We start from the raw sequence: 6000 nt of genomic DNA, 5'->3' as shown, positions 1-6000 counted from the left end.
AGCAGATTGGAAAAAAGAAGGGATATTTTTTATAAAGGATGATCATCTGAGGGAAAAGGATAGATTGGACATATAGAGTTAGTTGTAGTAACTTGTGGTGAAGCCCAGAGATATCAAAGATGTATATAAAACCTTTGAAAATAGCCCTAGGAGGCTCCAAAGAAAAATTTTCTATCATAGTCATTTTTGGAATAGTCTTATTTACCTCTGTTCAATGAGTTTGATTTCAAAAATATTTTAATTTCCCTCTCCTATTCTGTCATAGTTAGGAACTCATTATTATACAATAAAAGTCATGGCTACTATTGCATATATGATTTATAGGAGTACAGAAAAGTGTTAGAGGCTGATGTCATTGTTTCCTTACTAATTCAAGCAGGTTTGTGGGTCTTAGGACTTGAATAGGCTGCTGACAATTGAAAAGAGCATATAGGTAAATTTCAGAGTTTCACAAGACTTAGTCACTGAGTATTGAGAATGAAAATTGATTGCAATAGGGCATATATGTGGGTCAGAGGTCCTTGATGCAGTGAATTATGATATGGTTTACTTCTGGAAATGATTAAAATTTTAGAGATGTAAAGACAATAACAGACTCTTATACCCATGTTTAGTGTAAAGCTGCAGTGAGCTGTCTCTTATGAGCTGTGTTAATGTTCATCGCTGACATCTTTGCTATTGGTAGGTCCTTTTTTTTAATAATCAGTTTTTTGACACTTTGGTTATTAAACCAAAACATTCAATATACTCTCTCTATCCAAGCAAAGATTCATTTTATTATAAATGTCATTCTTACAGCATTGCAAAGTCCACTAAATTTTTGCTTATACTGAAATACAATTCCTGATAAATAAGGTGGATATTAAAAAAAATTTTTTTTGTTGTTTTTCAGATCCTTTTTGACATCTAAATATATTGTGTTATAATTAAGTATCATCTTATTATGTTTTTTTTTTCCATCTTATTATGTTAGCTAGGCAATCTCACTGTGGTAATTTAATATGAGTTTGTAACATATTTTTAATGAAGTCCATTTATATTATGTTGGTCATAGTTTGTGATTTTGCAGTTATAAGTGATTTATCTAGTGGAAATTTTGATTATTTTTCTGTCTCAAGTTTGTCAAAATGTTTAATTCGATGTCTTATGATAACAAAGCTCATTAATTCATAATGAAATCTCAGGTGGTGCAAATTTAGATGGATTTGCATTTTGCTGATCATTTAATTAAGAAGAATCTATAATTAGAAAAAAGCATCACCTATACCCCTAATTTTAATAACTTGATAATAGTTAATTTCTTATACATTTAGAACACCTTTTAGCAACAGTGACAAAATCTCAAAGAGGTTTTTAAAAAGATTTATTAAAGGGGTGCCTGATTGGTGCAGTTGATTAAACATCCGACTCTTGGTTTTGGCTCAGGTAGTGATCTTGTGGTCATGGGATCCAGCTGCACATGGAGCCCCATATGGAACCCCGCCTCAAGCCCTGTAGTACATGGAGCTGATTCAGTGGGGAGTCTGCTTGAGATCTTGTCTCTTTCTCCATCTGCCCCTCTCATAGTGTGTTTTCTCTCTCTCAAGGTAAATAAATATTTTAAAAAATAGGCTTGCATTTTATAGTGGTTTTAGGTTCAAAGGAAGATTAAACAGAGGGAAGAGAGATTTCTCATATCATTCTGCCTCAATATATGCATATCTTCCACACTATAAACATCCCCCACCAGAGTGGTACATTTGTAACAGTCATGAACTTACACTGACACATGATTATCACCTAAAGTCCATAGTTCACATTCTACTAGTACATTCTACTAGTTTTGACAAGCATATAATGACATATGTCCACCATTACAGTGTCATACAGAATAGTTTCAGAATGCCTCAAGAATCCTCTATGCTACATCTATTTATTCTTCTCTTTCCTAAACTCTGGTAACCACTGATCCTTTTTTAAAAAAAAATATTTTATTTATTTATTTGAGACACAGAACATGAGCCAGGGGGAGAGGGACAGAAGGAGAGGAAGAGTAAGAAGTAGACTCTATACTGAGCAAGGGGCCCAATGTGGGGCTTGATCCCAGGACCCTGGGATCATGACCTGAGCCGAAGGCAGATTGTTAACCAACTGAGCCACCCAGATGCCCCACTACTGATCATTTGTCTCCAAAGTTTTGCCTTTTCCAGAATGTTGTATAGTTGGAATTATATAGTATATAACCCTTCAATTTGGCTTCTTTCACTTAGCAATATGTATTTAAAATTACTCCATGTCTCTTATGTCTGGATAGCCTGTTTCCTTTTAGTATGGAATAATACTGCATTTTCTGGAGGTACGACAGTTTATTTTCCATTCATCTACTCAAGGACAATTGGTTACTTCTCATTTGTGGCAATTATGAATGAAACATGCATGTATAGGTTTTTATGTAGACACAAGTTTTCAATGATTTTGGGTAACTACCAAGGGTTATGATTGCTGGAGCATATAGCAAATATACGTTTAGTTTTGTAAAAAACTGTCCAACTCTCTTCTAAAATTGCTGTACCATTTTGAATTCTTGCTAGTAATGAATGAGAGTTTCTGTTGTTCCACATCCTTGACAGCATTTGTTGTTGTCAGTGTTTTGCACTTTGACGGTTTTAACAGGTGTATATCAGTATATTATTTTTTTTAATTTGCAACACCCTAATGACATAAATATTTGAACATCCTTTTATATACTTATGTGCCATCTTATATCTTCTTTTGTGAGGTGTCTGTTCAGGTCTTTTGCCCATTTTGAAATCAGACTGTTCATTTTCTTATTGTTGAATTGTAAATGTTCCTTGTGTATTTTGGATAACAATGCTTTATCAGATATGTTTTTTTTTGTAAATGTTTTTTCTTAGTCTGTTATTTTTCTTCTCATTCTCTTGTTAGTCCTTCACAGACCAGAAATTTATCATTTTAATGAATTCCTGCTTATCAGTATTTTCCTGATAATTTTTTTAATGAAGAAAAAAAACTCCTCATAGTTTCCTGTAAAACACCTTAACCATTGAAATATTTTGTCCAGATGTGCTTTTATTTCTTAGTTTTCCCTTTTTAGGGATGCTGTTTCTGCACATCTCTAGTTTATACTCAGTAATAACATTCATTTTTCTCAAAGAAAATATACAAAGTACACGCACGATGCAGGCTCTGTCTGATATGAGTATTCAGAATGAGAACTGGCAGAGAGCTTTAGTTCAGCTTATGATATGAAGTGGTGGGATTTTAGTGTATTTTTCTACATTTAGGAAAAAATGGTGTATCAGTTCAAACTCACATGGAGAAGTAGAACCAGTAGGGGATATAAATTACAAGGTATTTTTCAAAGAATTGGTTTGTGTGGTAGGCTGTCAGAAAGGGCAGGCTAGAATTTTAGGCATGGGATGAAGCTGCTGGTTATAGGTGAAATGTTTTCTTCTTCAGCTGGGACTCAGTTCTACTCTTAAAATATTTCAGTCGATTGAATCAGGCCACACACATTATTTAGGATAATCACATATATTTTTATATATTTATATTTATACATAACATATGGAAAATATAACTACTACAGTTCTTATTTCTGCATCTGATCATGTGTTTGTAGCTGGTATATATATCTACCTTCTTTCACTATCTATTGCATATTCTCTTTGTCCTTCAGCAAGAACCTCAGTGGGTTGTGGTTCTTTGTCTGGTAGTTTGACCAAACGTTTATTCCTGAAAGATATGGGACATTAGAAGTCCTGCACAAATTGGATTGTTATAGTTTTCCATTGACTCTAATCACAGGACAATAGTACAAAGTGATGTCCTAAGGGATCTCCCATATTTCAGACATATTCTCACTTCCATTGTGAAGTAGCAGTCCAATTTCCCCTAGGTAATCAGAATCAATCACCTCAGGCAATAAATCAATCCTCTTCTTTGCCTCTGAGTTAAAAAGCATTAAGGGGTTCAAATTGACCTGGTGGTAGCTTTAGCTTCCAACTCTGTGAAACCATTATATCTCCTGGTGGAAGCATTCATTCATTTGGAACTCCTCTAGACAACAGAACCTAAGGTGACCAAGAAAAGAAGCAAATTTTTTTTTTGCTAGTGAATCACTACTGGTGAGTGGAACATTATTGGACAATAATGACTGGATCCACTCCCATTTCTATCTCTTAATTCCTGGTGATGAATTCTGGTCATGGGAAAAGCAACATCATTTAATGACTTCTAATTTAGAATATACAAGGCATCTTGGAGAATGTTATTCTAGCCCTGCAACATTTGCCACTGAGCTTGCACTGTGATTGAGTCTTTAAATATCATCTTATCATTCTGTCAAGCCAGTTTCTTCAGGATGATGGATCCTGAAAATAGTAAGACCAGTGAATTCTGTGAGCCTATTGTTATAGTCTATTTTTTATTAAACAATGTCTTTGACAAGAAGCAATGCTGTGGGATACCACAGTGGTGGACTAGGCATTCTGTAAGCCCATGGTAGTTTGCACATAAAGTTTGCATGGAGGTAAGACAAATACATATATAGTAAGTAAGTATCTATTTCAGAAATAAAATAAATCCTACTGCTCCCATGATAGAAGCTGACAAGTATGATCAGCCTGCCACCAGATACCTGGATGACCACTGCAGGAAATGGTGCCATATTGGGGACTCTGCTGCTGGCAGATTAGGTATTTAACAGTGGCTATAGCCCAGTCAGTCTTGATGAATGGAAGTTCATACTGGTGAGCCCATGCATAACCTCCATCCATTTCATAATGGTTGCTTTGGTCATTAGTCCATTGAACAATGACAAGAGTGGCTGGAAAAGTGGCTGACTGGCATCCATAGATGGGTCATCTTAGTCATTTGATTATTAAAATCCTTCTGTGCTGAAGTAATTGGTCAGCCTTCACATGGGAGACAAATATCCTTATATTTTTTTGCCATTAAGAGATATATCCACATACCTCATCCTCAGACCTCCTTTTCACCAATTTTCCGATCGTTTTTCTTCTAAATCCATGAACTGTTTACCGAAACCATTGGGCATATCTTGTGAACCTGAATAGACTTGTACCTCTGTTCATTTCTCCTTTCAGGAAAAATAAACAACTGAGTGTGTTGCTCAGTTCTGCCCTTCAGTGCAACACCCGAAATGGTTTGTAGTGCTAGAGCTTTCTACTTTCAGGTGGTGCCTGCCAGCACACACAGCCATCTGCAAGCAGGGTTCATGGTTCATGCTTTCTTTTCCCCAGTCAGCTAATCATAGACTATTCGTGATACTGATTTTCTGCCTATCACAAATAGGAAGGTTACAAATGGAGTAAGATTTAAAAAAAAAAAGTATGAGAAGTTTAAATGTACAAGGTGGAAAATGAAGGGATAAAGATAATTGACATTTATAGTAAAAAAAAATGAAAAATATGGATGGTGAATGCAAATGTGTTTGTATATATTTTATAATAGGCAGTAGCTTACATTATTGCATTTGTAGTAACAAATAGAAATATATATTAATAAAGAAATACCATAGAATAATGGATCAATGATTCTGAAGTGGCCTGATAGTCTTATCTATATTCCTTATTTTAAGTTGAGTAAAGTTTAGGGAATCTTTCATTGCTTTTCTACTAATTTCCAGCTTCTATTCTAAAGTTGAATTTGCCAGTAAATACAATTAACCAATTTGAATTCCTTTGGAAATAATTTGTCTTTCCTGTTTTCCTGACCTGTACTGTATTTCCAATCATCATCATTCATAATTAATTTAGCACAAGGATAGAAGATTAATTTTTAATTTTGCAATTAGTGAATGACTACTATCTTCAAGTCTAGAGTTCTCTATAAGAGTTTTTATCTTGGTATGTAATTTTCCAGACATTTTGAAATACTATGTTAATATATAAAGAATGGAAAAAAAAAGAATGGTAACCAATAGATCGATATCTATATTTATATCTAACCTATATATTTATGTATCTAAATTGAAAT

This window comes from Canis lupus, chromosome 23, assembly GCF_011100685.1.
Source record: "Canis lupus familiaris isolate Mischka breed German Shepherd chromosome 23, alternate assembly UU_Cfam_GSD_1.0, whole genome shotgun sequence".
Lineage (NCBI taxonomy): Eukaryota > Metazoa > Chordata > Mammalia > Carnivora > Canidae > Canis > Canis lupus.
This window is presented reverse-complemented; position numbering follows the sequence as displayed.